At 38.3% G+C, this 15,311-nt stretch overlaps 2 protein-coding genes and 1 long non-coding RNA gene across 3 annotated transcripts in view; all 3 read left to right on the plus strand.

Moving 5' to 3' along the window:
* LOC139959744 (uncharacterized) overlaps positions 1-15,311 on the plus strand; it is a 178,470-nt gene that overhangs the window by 12,612 nt on the left and 150,547 nt on the right. The window lies entirely within an intron of this gene.
* Positions 10,253-14,353, plus strand: LOC139960612 (uncharacterized). The gene is made up of 3 exons (XR_011790574.1): positions 10,253-10,348; positions 10,856-10,933; positions 13,896-14,353. It is a non-coding gene; the product is annotated as an uncharacterized lncRNA (long non-coding RNA).
* The window catches only part of LOC139960591 (uncharacterized), a 34,932-nt gene continuing 34,107 nt past the window's right edge, over positions 14,487-15,311 (plus strand). The window contains exon 1 of the mRNA XM_071959054.1: positions 14,487-14,775. The gene's annotated coding sequence lies outside the window, so the exon portion shown is untranslated. The remainder of the gene's footprint in view (positions 14,776-15,311) is intronic.

Genomic DNA, 15,311 nt, shown 5'->3' on the forward strand with positions numbered 1-15,311 from the left:
TTGTACCAATCTCATATTTCTTGTGTAGGAGTTCCACATTGAGTAAAAGAAGTCTATTGGTTTTTAGAGGAGTCCAAAGGTCATTTGGGGTCACCAAGGGTCAGATTGTGAAAACCTTGTAAACACGACATCTCAAGAAGGGAAGCTTGGACCAATTTCATATTAAGTATGTAGTTGTGGCATGTTGAGTTCAAGATCCCTATGGCTTTGGTGAGGTCAAAGGTCATTGGGGTCATTAGGGGCCAAATTGAGAAAACCTTGAAGACGAGATATGTCATACGTTTTGTAGAGTTGTGACTTTTGTAATTGTGCTCCCCTGGCCCAAATTGTGAAAACCTTGAAGACAGGATATCACGAAGACATGAGATATGTCATACGTTTTGTGGAGTTGTTACTTTTGTAAATTGTGCTCCCTATAGGCCCAATAGCCGTCAGTATTAGACACCAAATAAGGAACGCAGGCCTAGCCTATGGTCCAGCTAAACATCTAGGTGGAAACTTTAAAACTAGGGCTAGACCCTAGCGTAGGTCATTTGGGCCTATAGAAATTGAACTATGAAGAATGCTGAAACAGTGTATCACCGTGTTGTTAAGCAGTGGAGCCTTGATAAAAGTGAGGGCGCTTCGCGTTGTACATATATACATTGCGCATTCCACTTTGAAATTGATTTGAAATCAATATAACGAAATGATTTTTTCGAAAGAGTAGACCTGCATAGACATGTTATAGCGATCAAATGGTAAGTTCTATACTCCTGACGTAAGAACCAACTTTGAAAACCCTTTCTTTCTTTTTTGGCCTCTAATTACTGGAGCAAGTGGAGTGTTTTATGTAACTTTAAATGTCTAAAAAGTGTCATTTCCGGTATCTGAGAAGTTCATGGCAAACATTTTTCTGGCTTGTATTATTCCAGTTCTCCACTCAGTGTGCCATAGTTATCCCAGGAAAATGCCGTGAAAAAGCAACACACCTACTTTTATGTAATACTTCCATATTAGTGTATGTATGCAGTAAATTTAATGTTGCAAAGTGGGTAGTAGTTTATGCAGGATAACAGATCCCACCTAATGTAGTGATAGTGCAAAAAGCAGTTTGTTGCATGTCTACATTCAGACAGCCATCAAATGATGAGATGTTAGCACGAGTAGTTGCTTCAGTGTGTCGCTTTGCCTACGAAACTTTGTTCCGCGAACATGATTAGTGAAATCATTTAGCCTTAAAGTCATAGTTGAGTAAGTTAAGATACATAGCTTTTAAAATTACTCCCACGAACCTGAGTAGGCTTCGGCCTATATCAAAACTCAGCTAGGCCTATACTAGCTGTTAATGTCGCTTTGCCAAATTACAGTGTTGGGAATATGTTGCAAACTAGAGGATGTGTTTGAATATTTGTCCAATTCTAAATATGTTAATAGACTGAAATATTATAGGTTTAAAATAAGACCTAGGCTAACCTAAGTTAGACCAAAGGCAAGGCTGCGTACAGAGGCCTAAGTTGGGCTAAGCCTATTTGCCTTGTATTGAATTGTTAGTGATAAGCCCAGGACATCATAATCGTCAACCCATGTTATTCTGGCATGTGGATCTATCGTTAGATTTTTTAGTAAAATGCGGTGGTGATATTTTTTGTCATTAGGCTTTAGTCATATCACAACAAATAGGACAGCAGTAGCCGGTCTATGTGCCAAGGCTAACTATATCCAGAGTCCAGTTAATAACAATACAGCAGCTGAGCAGACGATCATTAGTATCATTAGATTCCTATGTAATTGCTTCTACTATCGCTTCCTAAAAATTACCTGTACAAACTGCAGTCCACTGCCACATTTTTGACGATTTTGGCACCCAAATGCGGCACACGATATATCCATTTCGAGTGACTTATGCCAAATATATCCCTTTAGTTATGTCAAAGATGTGATTGTATTACGCGACGGTACTTTCTTGCCGTACAAGCAAAGCGCCACCAGTTGGATGAGTGGCTTCAGTTGACGCATGACGTCATTCTCCCTACTTTCATTTCTATGTTTAGGCCTACCAAAAAGGATCTATGTTAGAAAAAGAAGAAGAGTACACATTTAGACTCGGATCAAGAACTAGAAATAAAAAACATAGCATCCCTTTAATGCTAAACCAAAACATGCCCAAAATGACAATTACCCTTTAAGATTGGTAATTATTGAAACGATAATTGAAAATGATTTGTCCCCTTTAAGATTGTTTATTCAAATTTAAATATTTAGTAGACAATCCCTTTAACGTGACAAACTATTTATGTTAATTCATTCAGGTAAATCGTACCATCACTTTTAAGTTAGTGGTCCACTGTAAATTTATATGGCTTCCCAAATATACCGGTCTCCTGAACGAAATAGTACCTTTAAGCAATGTATTAGTTATTTCTCCTCAAGTAAATCTAGCATTGTGATAAATATTTATACGTACTATTTACAGTGAGACTAATCCTTTAACTCACATTGGTGTCATATCTCCAATAGAAATGATACCAGTCCTTTGAAACACTCCACATAAGATAGGATTGCTCCTTATAATGTATCTACTAACTGTGGAACAGGCTGCTCCTTTATTATTAACACACAACAGCAACAAGTTAGTACTGTCTATTTAACTTGGTTGTTCGAAATCATTACATTACCTAGTGTACATTCAGGGAGACTGTCACTTAAATGTCAATACTTAATATTTAGTAAGACCTTCCCTTTAAAATAATTAAAACAGTTTTCATATGCATTTATGGTTGTTAGCGGTAAACAATACACTGACTATGGAAACCATGCGACCATAATAAAGAAAGTATAATCTCAATTACTGAAATGTTGATGCCATTAGTAGTTACCTAAATTAATTCTGGATAATCAACATGTATAATCAACTCTGGAAAACAGATTATTAGTCCCTAACGATGATCCTATAAATTAAGCATAACAGCCCCTTTAAATCTGTCCAAAAACAACATCATTATTTAATGATATGTATTTTATACTTGATGGCAATGAATGAGCCTGCAAAAATCATGCAACTAAATTAACACTAGAACTGCTCCCTTAATCTTGTAACAACAATATTAACTGCAGTTGATGAACTCAGTAAAACAGTTAACTGATCAGTCCCAAATACTTTTAAGAGAGAATTATGTATTCTATCATTTTAGACTTAAAGGGTGTGAAGACTCGCGCAAAGAGAAACGTCTAATGCCGGTAATCTGACCTAGTTTCGAATGAGGTTTAACAGAAGTTTGCTACCATCGGTAATTAGACACTAGTGCACAGTCAGTACATACAGCTGCGGTCAATACCCATAGCACAGTGTACAAACAATACAGCGATGGACATTCTCAGGTCCAGCTAAAGATATCACGTTTTATTACTGTCTGCATTTTGTAGCGACACGAATAAAACGTCACTTGCAAGCAACGGAAAGTTAACTATTTCAGATGGCCGCACGTGGTTTGGGCGAGTCTTCAATGCCTTTAACTGAATATTGGACAGAAATAGTACTAAAATAAGCATGAAACTATAACTAGCAGTTTGCAGTCAGTTAGGAGGACCTAACCCTTTTCAGCAATATTGCTACTGTTGAAAACATATCAAAATTAACTGGACATTTACTCTAGGGAGAATACACATACTTATAACGTTAATGAATATGGTACGAGTGACACTTGCTTGGCCTATTATCCTTCATAAGCACCAGTACCAAACATAACATTTTCCTCGTCTGCATGGGCGCGACCATTTTGAATCACATCATAAGAGAGCGTTTGTTACAGCGCACCTATTCATGTATTGACCCATGCGAAACGTGATACCACCAGTCGGACATACTATACTGTGTAGTTGAACAGTATGTAGGCTTCCAACACTAAGGGACTATGTCTACGAGAATACATTTTTATGAAATTTGAAACAAGGATGGCAAGACAAACCACTTTAAATATATTTTCAGGACCTCACACATGTGCATGTATTGTCAGATTTAGAATAGGTCCCATATGTGAGTGGTGGCTAAAGTGATGAAGGCATCAAAATAAATCAGTGGTTGTTCGTTGGAGTCCTCACGCAAGTTACCTCGGTTGCTATGTAGATCTGCATCTGGTAATCGGGTGAATTCTGTTCGGAGCGTACTATGTAACCACCGTGTACCCAGGGACGTTGCTAAGGCCTGATGATTGGGGGTGTAGTGGCTGACAATCCAATCCATTGCCCCCCCCACCCACCCTCGCGCTAATCGTCAATGATACGGTCAGTGTCAGTCAAACACCCCAATCTTTCGCGACTGCACTTTTGTTCCGAACTATTTTCGATACATTTGTACCCATGCACTGGCAGTCGTTTCACAAACTTATTAGCCCCCACCCCCCACCCAAACCCAATATTTTTGTGAATATTCGGGCAATATGCTGATAAATTTTCGGGCACCTACTGAAAGAAAGATAGTTCGCAATGTGTTTTTCAGTGGTTAAACGACTTCCCCAATAATTATAACCAATATGGAAGGGAAATAACACGGAAGATGATTGTATTTTTTTGGCATGCGAGTATTTGGAGTATTCAAAATCATACCAAGCTTTGTACGGTGGAGTATAAGAATCGCGAGATACAATTTCTCAAAGTGGCAGGGAAACGTGGTAAATAGGTCAATTTTGACCGAAATATTTCAATTTTTAGGCCATGCACAATGCACACCCCCACACCCCCTCCCTCTAGCGACGTCCCTGCGTGTACCCAGTGTTCTCACTGTGGAGTAAACTCCGGTATCACTCAACAACAAGGTAACATGGGATGCGCTGCCACGGAATATGCTCCCTATTTCATTTACCCAATATTGGGAACGGGCACCGTCTTTGAATCACCATCTACAACTAAACAACAAAAATGTACAGGCTTTGGCTCTAGCTATGAAGTGCTGTCTCTAATGATAATGACGGAGCGCACTAGTTTTCTACTGGAATCGCCCGAAGATGCGGCGTCTGTAATCCGAGGAACCAACGAACTTCTCTGCTAACTCCTCAGGCTTCAACTGGGCTAGAATTCGCGGTGAATATGGCACACCATCGCATGGTTCAGTCTCTGTTGAGTCATGGTGCTCCGGAGCCATGTCTTCAAACGCCTCAAAGCACTAAAAGATCTCTCGGCTTCCGTCGAACTGGCGGGGGAGACGGGGAGCAACCGCAAGAGAGCTTCGACTTCACCAAACATATAGCCCGTACCGCTGGATTTATCGACTTGAATATTTGTCTATACCCGTCAACCGACGACGACTGGAACTGGCCTCGAAAGAAAGGCAGACTAAGCTTAGGATTGTCGGAGAGCTCAGGGTACCAACTCACGATATCTGGGTGGAATTCTCCATTCACCAACATTGATTGATATTCGATGATATGAATCCTGAGATGTGTAAGCCCTAACAAAATAGAGCCACGACAATACTCCTTTTCCAAATGTGGGGGGGGGGACATTTGATAGTGTGTCCCCCACCCATCGAAATGTGGGGGGACGTGCCCCCCCCCTCCCCCAGGATTGACGCCCATGCGCCCATGTACTAAAGTAATACTATGACTTAGAAACAACCTTCATTGACCAATTCACTGAACGAAGGAAGTTAAAATGCTCTCGCTGACACGTTAACGTATAATACAAAACTGTCTCTCGTTGAACGCTGGTCCTCTTTGTTCTGGGAGCGAAGATAAGCAAGAAAGTTGGGCAACAGAATGTTTGTAAACAAAATACGTAGGCTGTTCCACTTTGCGAGAGGGAAACTATATAGGCTTGCTTGCAGTGCAGTCACTATAAACTCCCTAAAATGAGGCTTCAGTAAGATTAGCTTCTCCATCAGATGGGCCATAACCGAATCATAATTACCGGACACGTTTATCTCTTCTGGGTCCATTGAGAAAGGGGTCAATCGCTTTGATCCTCTTGTGTTTACCCATTTTAAGTAGTTTATATTTTAAACTTGGCTAGTTCCAGCTAAACTTAATGCACTAAGTATACATCTGCCGCTGGTACATGCGATTCCAGTCCAGTCGTCTCGTATGTCCAAACAAGGTCGGCATGGCTCTAAACCCTGAGTGTTCCAACTCAGAACTTCTGGTCTTTCCTTGGTCTTATTATGGTCTTTCCTTGGTCTTGAAGTTGGGGCTCGTACAAACAAGTACCTTAACTAACATCTAGTGTTTTTAGTTTTATAACATAGGATAAATCTTCCCTAATTTTGAATTTTTATTTAAATTAGCCACAGAATTGATGGAAAATTAAAAACTGTCGACATGCATAAAGTAAGTATAAAACACTCGAGATTCAGAGAGTTTCGCAACAACTAAAAAATTGACGTAGCACATCACATACAAGGATACTATTCACCCAACTGTTTCATAAACGATGCTGTCAAGCATAGAAAATGGGATTTTATTCCCTTAACCAACCTTTTGTAATAAACTCATCGGTTACAGGCCTCAATAATGAAGGTCATATTTTGTCATTTTCACCAGTGTTTCTTTGTGGGTGTCATGATGCAGGGAGCTACCAGCTCCCGCATGTATTATGTAACATTTCTTTCTGGGCGACAAATTTGTCTAAGTAAAAATGCAATGTGTCTCACTTTGATCTGAGAGTGTAATCATATTTTGAACAGTAGGCCTGTACTATAGGTTGGTAAATTTGTTGAACATTGAACATTATTCGCAAAATGCTGCTTCAAAATCGATATTCCTAACATCTTTCAAACGTTTATTGGTGTCTAGTGTAATCACATCGATCCCCAAAGGAGAATACTTTGGTAGAAGTACAATTTTTTTGTTATATTGAGACTTTTATGTTATCATATCGAATATGGATGGCTTAATGGACATGAAACAATCAAACCAACCCATACGCCGTCATCTGGTGATTTTTAGGCCTACTCTGATAGAGTATGTTATTGTGTCAAGTACGGAAAGGTGTCTTTTATCAGAGCAGTGGTACTAAGAAACGGTTTAAGTTGTCTAGCCCGTACCGAACAACTTATCCAACTTGAAAAATGTAGTAAATAATCCAAAATGAAGGAATATGTAATTCTGTGGAATCTTACAGTGGGAGTTGGCTTTCTGCTTGCTTTAGCTGAATCGATCAGCATTTTTAGTATACGGTGTAGGACAGAGTTTCCCTAACTTTATCCCACATGAACCCTCTGTAGATGTCAGAGTTTTCCACGAGCCCCAACTTTTCGAGACTCGATCTAAGTCATTATTATACTATAATACGCATAACAGTGCTTCGTAAACGATCAAGTTCATAGTGTAATATTGTAATTAAAAAACAAGAGACGAACAAATATTTATTTGAAAACTTCAAGATCAGATCAGCTGACGTATGACGTACTGTCATGCGTAAAACAACTTCACCAAAGCCACGCGGGCTGGGTATGTTTCATAATTCAGTTATTTATCACATGCAGGGTACGGTACTTTTATGGCAACATATGCATATGGAACGCGAAAAGAGTTTGTCGATAGGTACGACTTTTGTACATTACTAAATTATATGATATACCAGATTTCAGTTCAACAAAAAGTACTCTAATTTTGACTCTCAGAAACGTCTCACGAACCCCCTGGGATGGACTAAGGCACCCCCTGGGGATTTATACACTCCAGTTAGGGAACCCTTGGGCTACAGCGAGAAGGGTAAGATTTAGTCCCATTTCATTCTGATTTTTGAGGTTCTTTGTTAATATTAACCTTCATTTTTGTGCACCCGGGGGGATGGGGGATGTATCCCCCAAACATTCGACTCGGGGTAAGGTCCATATATTCATCAACACCCCCTCCCCTCCAATGTAATGTGCATGCGTGTGCCAGCTAGTGTTTTCTCCACATGAAAAATAATGATTAATTCAAGAAAGTGTTCATTTAAACAGTGTTTTAATGTTGAAATCAGGTTACAAGATCGGGTGAATAGGAATATATCCCTCAATATTTGACTGGGGGGGGGGGCGCGAGGGGGGATGACCCGTATAATCATCCACCCATGTTATAAATAGACCCTAACAAATGTTACATCGTTAGAAAGTTAAAAAATAACGTAAATACTAAATACTGTAATGTACTTGTATATGTCGATATGACTGTGCCTGTAGCTCGGTAGAGTTGGTACTATCGCGTCCCTGTGGAAACATTATTTGGTAGGCTGTTAACGGAAGCCTAGCTCCATTGCTTAAGAAGCTCCACTCAAAGAAACGATGAAAAAGTTCTGTTGAAGTTCTATTCAACATGATTTATTAATGTTCAATCAAATCGCTGTAGAATTACTTCACAATACCGATTGGAAACGATCAATTATATGGACAAAACAGACACCTTTGGCTCTCATTGAAATATTGACTGAAAGGCTAAGTTTTGTGCTGAATTGTTTTCAGATTTCTTCAGATGGAAGTTGGATATTTTCATTTTCAAATCTCAAATATGAAAAGTTTGTGTGATATATGTGAGGAAAAAGTGAAAAACAAATAATCTCCAAGTTGCACCATTTTGCAATATTCAATATCTCGATAGTCAAAGGTTTCTGAAGGGGAGCGAGACAACCCTACCCCCATACCCTTCCCCGGGAATCTCACTCGCACTTTGCTCTAATTGGTTCGCTACCCCTCATCTCAAAATCTGTGGATAACCTCATACCCCCCCCTCCCCTCCCAACCAATGTTAACAAGATATCTACGCCACTGTTCACCTTTATCCCGATGTTTTCATTTGTACATGTGAAGTGTGGGAAGGGCCTCGATATATATACAGGATGAGGAAACTTCGTCGTGAACTTTCCATAAACGATGCCATGTGCATAGGGTATTGTGTTAAATATAATGCATTGGAACAGCAGTGTGAAGTCATTATCTTGTATAGCCATATAAGCTAACTATAATCAACATCGCCGAGTACTCCAATATTTGCTTTCCATATTTAACTGAGCACAAATAACGACCTTTGAACATAGATACAGTTTTATTTGAATGCAAAATCATATTCTCCCGTACAGACTGCATGTTAGACTAAACGTGTTTGGTAAAGCAACCAGCTCGAGCTAAAACGAAACTACGTTAGTGTATGGCTAGTCCAAAGTGCTTCCTAACGTCAGTGTTGCCTAGGAACTCTTGATATTAAGTATTAAAGCAGTACAGCATATATATTTAAGGTTTCTCTTAAACACCGCTATGCACTGAACAAGGCTTTCCATGTTAATTTTATTTGGAGGCCGAAATTGTGTTCCAATGGGAATGGAAGTTAATTAAGGCTGACTCATAGAAGAACGAAGCTCATACAGGAAGCTCAGCATCTTTCGCCTACGATGAACCGATTTTGGAACATATTTTCATCCAACCTATTTACTCCTGTATGAAACCCCAACTTCACTACCTCCCCCACTAATCTAAACTGCCCAATATACTCTGATGTGAAACAATTCATCTCCTTATTTTGTCAGGTTTCTATTTTGAATAATAACGGAAACTAGTAGAGAATTTTCCAATATTCCGCTATTAGATACGACTATATAGGACCGTTAACCACACAAGTCCGCCGTAACCATTTGAAAGACGCTATAACTGTATTCGCCTTTTACAGACTTATATTGGACTGGTTAGAGAGACAAATATAGTGGCCCACTTACTCAATGGAAGTTAGATTGAGGGAGAGGGATATCTTAGGCTATGTGGTTATCTCAATGATGATCTGTAGACTTAACAGGCAGACCACCTGTATTGATGTTAAGCCAGTTATCGCCCAACCCCCCCCCCCCCCGTCCCTCCCCTCCCTCTCCCTCCTCGAGAATGTAATTCGATGTATTTATTAAAGTACGACATAACATTCAAGATAAGATTAAAATACCTTCTATAAAACAAGATGGAAAACTTCAACGAACTGCTTTTAGTTCAATATTGACTTAAAAATCACGCGATATGGTTTATATCTAAGAGGTCAAGGGTTAGTAGGCGTAATTTAGTCTTTTACTCATTTGCTAGATACCAGATCAGATCAAGCCTGTCCACATCTCTTACTGTATCAGTCAACCAATATTACCTCTTTCGTGCTCCACGCTTCAGTGTTTATTATCTAATATTCAGTTGAGAATTTCTTTCGGCCTCTGATCAAAGCCATAACAATTTGTTGTCTTTTCAGTTATCTCAAAGGGCCATCTGTTTGAAATTTGTGTTATCACTTCACACTTCGTTGACCTTCCAACAACTCAGCATAAGAAAACCAATCGAATTATATCAAGAACAAGGTTATATTCAAGACCTTTCGAAGAATATTAGCTGTACCTCACCTGCATCTGTCTTACAGAGACGTCTATCATTGTAAGTAACAACAAAACATTTATGAATTTTATTTACAGCACTCCAGTATAGGGAAGTATAGCTAAATTGTACAACATGCTTATACGGGAAAGTTTTAATTAAAATATCAATTTATTTAAAGAAAATTTCCGTTTTTCACCATCGTATATATTAATTTATTATTTTTACGAAATTTAAACTATTTTGAAGCGATTCGGTCGTTTTTTCGCAATCCAGCATGACCTAAAGATAGCTGAAACGTTAAATTCCAGAATAAGTGTGTTCTTATAATTAGGGTTAAATTAATGAATATGTCCAGGGAACCTTTCCTGATGACCAAAAACATCATTTCGTACATGTATTAAATTCAAGGTTGCTCGTTTAACACAAAACAGTCCACAGCATTCACCCAAAAGAAGTATTCTTTCCGTTCCGATGATCTCTGTATTTATTGCGATATTCCTCGATAAGGATATATTTTAGAAAGCAGTATTTGTTTCTTAAAGACTTTTCTAATTGTATCCGCAGATAAGGACTCCCGCTGCATTAATATAATTTTCACAGAACTAATTAAGCACATTTCAAAATGGCCGCCACAAAAACCTCGTAAGATTTACTATTGTTTTCTTGCTTTATAAAAGATTCAAATGTGTTTATAACCGGCGATGATACATGACAATATAAGAAAAATATTGATTATTTGTTTACTTTACATTTACATTTACCTATATATACAAGCAATGATATATACTGAAAATCTTTCATTAACTGGGCTCAGTGGGCTGTTCGTTCCTCAGATAACTCCTGAAATGGGGAAAGGGCTCAGTGGCGAAGGGGTGGGGTGGTAAAAACTCCTTGTTGAATTGAAAAGGTAAAGTACAAAGCCATCTCAAATCGCCAATGAAATGGATTCTCTCTGCATTCTATGCCACGAATTCAATTATTTTTGAAGTAAATCTTTGAGTGACTGGACCGTATTTAGTCTTATACAAATACCATTAGGTCAGTTTCTCTGATACAACACAAAATTCACTTGAGACTTTTATGGCCTCAAATGCCATGTTAAGATGCATCGTAATTCTTCACGTAAAAAAGGTGTTAAACGTCATCCAAGGATGTGTTTTGCTTTTAGGGAGATAAAAGAACATGTTTTGGTGGAGTTATTATCATTTTAAAGCAACGGATTAACATTAAGACTTAGGATTGCACTGTGGCGCCGACGTCATCGATCTCTGGACCCTTAAGTGAGCATTCCATAGTTTAAGCATTTTTTGAAGGTAAGTATAAGGTAAGAAGGTAACAATAGGTGTAGAGCTGTGAAGCCATGGGCGATCATGGGGTGACGGGGGGACATGTCCCCCCCCCCCCCAATATTTTAGGTGGGGGAATATAGTATCTAATATCCCCCCAATATTTGGTGGCATAGTTTTTTTTAACATATTTTTTGTATTTTTTATGATATCGCTAGTAATTTCCAAATAGAAAATGCGTAGATGCAACTTACAAGGCCTGGGAAGTGCCATTTCCAGCGATCTGGGAGGCATTTTCGGCCAAAATTTTCTTTTGCGCTTCGCGCCAACTTATGGTGGCGCTACGTTTAGATAGTTTGCCTACAAGCTTTGCCCCTCCCTTGGCAAATTCCTTGCAAGGCGCCTGTCGAACCGTGTCACAATTTGTTACTATATATGACCGAAAGTAGTTTTTACCTTTTTTCAGTGAATAGCTAGACGGACCGCATCCTTAATGAAATTTGGTTTGCCGATAAAAAAGGAAAATAGGACTGTAGCAAATATATATATATATATATATATATACATATACATATATATATATATATATATATACATATACACACATATATATATATATATATATATATATACATATATATATTTATATATATATATATATATATATATATATATATATATATATTTATATATATATATATATATATATATATATATATATATTTACATACATGGGCGGCGATCACGGGGGGGGGGGGGGACGGGGGACATGTCCCCCCAATATTTTAGGTTGGGATATACGGTAGTATCTCATATCCCCCCCCCCCAATATTTGGTGGCATATTTTTTTTTATAAATAGAAAATAATGCGTGAGATTATTTATCCAAATCATATTTGGCGGTGGCTAAAACTTCATCCAACACATGCTGCATGAGGTAAATGACTGTAAATAATGGGGGGGGGGGGCGAATTACCTACAAAAGCAATGATCCACAGGAGATGCGATGAGGTCGAACATGATGTGTGACTGGTGACAATCTTGAAAAAGGTTATGAATGAAAAAAAAAAACTATTGGGAAAAACTTGGTTCTCAGGCAAAAGTGTACATCTGGTTGGTCATTTTCAAGCCCGAGAAGTGCCATTTCCGGTGATCTGGGGGCTATCAAAACCAGAAATTTTCTTGTACGCTGCGCGCCAACCAATGGTGCCGCTCCGCTTTGATAGTAATTCGCCTGCATACAAGCATATGTCTCCCCCCAATATTTGAAACAAATCGCCGCCCCTGTGTGAAGCTATAAAAAACATTATTACTAGCAGTCAAATTTGTCCTTTTTATTCATGGACTTAATATGTCAAAGAACTCAGGACTAAATTTCTGTCTGAAGTCACCCCTTGAAAACTTATACCAAAGTTGGCTTTCTTGAATAGCGCCACCACTTTGATCACCGGAGCCTTTCACAAAGTTAGCTTTCTTGAATGGCTCCACCACTTTTACACAACTTTAGGGCATCTCTCTCTCCATTTTTGGCGCTGAATGCAAATGTATTATAATGCACTGCATGCGTGTTGTCAACAAATACAAGTTGAATCAGAGAGTTACATCTGTACATACATATGATAACGACGAATATTGAAGATAAATTAATGTGTTCAAGCAAACTAAATATAGCTTATGCAAATTTATCAATTTGACTGAAACTGCTTATTAACATATAGTCGGTGTTAATTGTAATTTGTGAGAGAAATTTTGTGAAAGGAATATATTTTCATATCCGTACAACACACAGTAATTAATTTGAAATGTTTTTCTACATTCTGACCTTTATTTAGACAGTTTTAATAGGATACTTTTATAGGAACAAATTTTATTCTGTCGATTTTCCAGTTTCTAGCACTTTTTACCCCGTTTGCTATATAAAAATTCACGGAGCCATGTATTTTCTTCACGTTAATGCGCGAGAAAGTTCTTCTTAATGGGAAACCATTGTAAGTCGTGGGTCTATATAGGCCAGTATCCCGATAATTCCTAATTATTAGGCCTTCAACTTCTCGTTTCTTATATCTTCGAGATTACTTTGTCGATTAATTTGCTCTGGACATCTGCCAATGTGGTCACGACTTTGTAATTCCATGCATAGATCAATAGCTTATTTAACAATTCAGTACCGTTTGCTAGACCTAGGCTACTACGCAGTCTGGGGGTTGTTCATCATTCCTTCGAGGCTTCGACCAAACATCACTCTAAATTCTTCGTTACCATGGATACAACCTTCCAACCCTGACCTAACTCTTCACTTTTTGCCTTCCACACACACAGAGTGTATACAACGATACCACGGTTCACTGTACAGGATGGTTACAATGTGTCGGTGATAGACGTGCTAGATACAGGCCGTTTTGCTGTCGCTGGATATAATGACAAGACAAACTGCAGCTTCATCGATCTGTTTATGTTACAATTTAATCCTGATTCTCCAGAAAAACCGTTATTATTGACGTCAGAACCCTATTATTCTGAGGAATTTTCCGAGTTTGGTTCAGAATGGCGGACTGTTTGTTTACTGGATGATCGTCTGTTTTTAACGTGTTGTGAGAATACGATAGCATTGTACGATAGTAGTAATGGCGGTCTGGTCAATCAAGGGAAGTTTAACGGTACAGCCAATTGTATGACAACCAGAGATGGGTTAGTCTATGTCGGTTTATTATCCAATGAGGTGATTGTCTTAGATTTGAGAGTATTGAGAAAAAAGAAGACAATCATCTTAACAGGATTAGGAGATGGAGAATGGCCTCATGATATAACAGTTAGTACTAGTAATAAACTGTTTATCTGTACATACAGGGATGGGATAGCTTTAATGTATAATAGTGAGGGAGAAATAGAACAGGAATATAAAAACACACAGGACAGCGGTGCACGTAGTATAACAGTCAGTGAAGAGAAAGGATTAATATTTATATTATGGAGAGGTGGTGAGAGTAGACAAGTTGTTGTTTACTCTCTATCTGGGGGTCATTCTTCCATCTCTGGGGGCCATTCTTCCATCTCTGAGGGTCATTCTTCCTTCTCTGGGGGTCATATCTTGGCTTCTTTTAAAGTTCCTGATAAATCCTGGAGAATCAGGACCAATAATAACATAAACAGATTGTTTTTGGTGACCTGGCAAACTGGAGAAGTATATGAATATCACACAGTAAGTACTAATACAGGATATATATAGGCCTTCGGTAAAAATGAGGACTTTTTATCACTTTTGTTCAAACAATCCTTTGAATGAAGATCAACAAATTTGGTTTCATTCAATGCGAACAAGTGTGGAGAAGACACTCTTAGATATTTTGAGATCTACTTTGCAAAATTTAAAGAAAAATAAGGACATTTGTTTCCTTGGGATATGCTGGTTCTGGTAAGGTTGTCATGGAAGTGATTTGTTCTGTCAATGTAAAAGTAAAATTGGTTTTCCTTATTTTCTCAGTCTTCATAGCCTCAAATGTAGACAATATTGTTTCTAGTGAATGCGGAATTTTATAAAGAACACAACTATTACTTGTTTGTTCAGAGGGAGATAAAAATGGTGGAAAAGTTACAGCAAACTTTTATGAAAAGTTTAGGCCATTGATAGCTTGTAGCATTTTCCAATGTTAGAGCAACACACAAAATTTGGAAAATATTTCTTCTTATTTTCTGAGCTAACGAGCTGCTAATTTCTACAAATTTGGTATCAGTGAA

Source organism: Apostichopus japonicus, chromosome 19 (assembly GCF_037975245.1).
Source record: "Apostichopus japonicus isolate 1M-3 chromosome 19, ASM3797524v1, whole genome shotgun sequence".
NCBI lineage: Eukaryota > Metazoa > Echinodermata > Holothuroidea > Aspidochirotida > Stichopodidae > Apostichopus > Apostichopus japonicus.